We start from the raw sequence: 2,095 nt of genomic DNA, 5'->3' as shown, positions 1-2,095 counted from the left end.
CAGAATGTTGCATGTCTGCACTGAATTAGACAAAGAGGCACCTCAAGGCACTGACTTTATTTAATCTGTCATTTTTGGCACTGGCAATATCTAATTTTAAGTAATAAAATAACGATATATTTGTGAAGGGATTTATAGGGATTGCTCTCTGATTGATGGAAAGACGATGCATGAAGATTATGATTTACATTATGAGTGCGAGTGTTTTCCTGAATGGAGTTTTTAGTGTTTCAAGGAAAGCTGTGCAAGTGATGAAATTACTGTCAATGGAAAAATATATTGTTATTTCTCATTAAATGATAAATACATAATATAAAGTGTTGGGTTGATGCCTAAACTGGGATGCTAAGTGACACAGTGCTAAACATAAGTGTAACAAGTGATGTTAACTCTTGAGTATAACTCTGACTGGCATATACTTTCTACCACTCAAACTGCATCTGCTGAGCTTGTTATTCATGAATCTTAGAAAAAAAAAAATGTTTTGCAGACTTGAAGGAAGTTCAGAGATTTTCCACAATTCAGTTTTTCCAATGAATCTGTCACTTCTCAGTCAGCAAAAATCAATCTGCAAGTCAGTGGTTTCGCAATTGATTTGAACCATTTCAGACATGACGTGTGAGGGTGGCAGTGGTGACAGACAGGCGGATCTTTACTGACATCCTGCATTGAGCAATCAATTTCTTCATCACATGATGATGAATGTGGTCGACATTGATGGAGACGAACAGCATCCTTTCATGCGTGTATTTATGTATACGATATCAGACAGCAGGCCTCGTTGGGAAATGCACGGCCCGCCACTGGTGTACACACACATCGCCAATAAAGTTGATACTGACATACGTGTATGTGTGCGCACAGTGTGTATCTCTAGTGTTTTTACTTCGTTGTTACCATCCTTGTCATTTTCAGGAATTGACAAACATCTTCTTAGCTTCATTTCAAATCTGCTAACCTCGACATTACATTGATCTTCACATCCATGCAGTTATTTAGTTAAATGATCTTCCTTCGACCATCCAACTCTTATCTGTACTGACTGAGGGACAGGTGTTTTGTCTTTGAGATATCCTGAACAAAAGCAAAATGCAGATCCCCTCAAAGCATTGACACCTGTTTTAGTCAACATGAGAAGGAATTTGAGCCAGAAACTGACCTGAGTGAGAAGATTACATAGAGAAAGGCGACTACTATATGTGTCTCATATTCCAGCCCATGAAGTTGTTTGTGTTTTGGTTGTTTTGTTTGAGGCAAGTAGCCGCCAAACAAAAGTACACTAACTACTCTCAGCAACAAAACTGTCAAGTGCCGTAACTCCAGCTGCAGAAAAGAAAGAACAAACAGTACCATGAAAATTATGATGGCCTCCCAAATGTCTGTTCTTCTCGTCAACACGACCATGTGGGTGTGTGTTTCCATACACCTGCTGCTAACTGCGTCAGAAAAATAGAGAACGATTGTTGATGCGCTCCGCACTCGGTACACACGTGTGCTGCCGGCACACATATTCTTATTAACTATTGGCTGCAGTCCTTCCGCAGGTTCCTGGAACAGGAAATGCACCAGAGGGCTGGATATGGACATGTGTCCACTCCTCCATGGGGTCAGGAGAGGAGACCTCCACCCTGACACGGTGCAGCTGGGATTCCTGGTCTTGCTGCCTTGCATCATGGGAGGATTGTGATGCAATAATCGGGAGAAAGAGAGAGATTGTTCCTCCGGAGTGTGTGTGTGTGTGTGTGTGTGTGTTTGTATGTGTGTGTGTGTGTGTGTGTGTGTGTGTGTGTGTGTGTGTGTGTGTGTGTGTGTGTGTCTATGTGTGTTGGGCCCACAACATGTGTCTGTCAAGTCCAACTCAATGTTTAATATTTCTTTCTTATGTTTCCTTACTAATACAAATACATCTGTAAATGCACACAACTCTCTTTTTTTGAGTGTGTGTGTTGCCTTTCCCTGTAGCGTCCATCCGCTGAGGGTCCTTTTGTGGCTGTATAGGCTCTATTGTTGCCATGTGTGTCCTCAGTCTACACAGTTCGGTCTATTTTCAGAGAAATGACCTCACAAACGGAAGCACCGCTGATCTGATATCTGG

This window comes from Clinocottus analis, unplaced genomic scaffold, assembly GCF_023055335.1.
Source record: "Clinocottus analis isolate CAN_PGR_092001 unplaced genomic scaffold, fCliAna1.0.p SCAF_14, whole genome shotgun sequence".
In the NCBI taxonomy this organism is placed as follows: Eukaryota; Metazoa; Chordata; class Actinopteri; order Perciformes; family Cottidae; genus Clinocottus; species Clinocottus analis.
The sequence above is the reverse complement of the archived record's forward strand: the minus strand, read 5'-3'. Positions refer to the sequence as shown.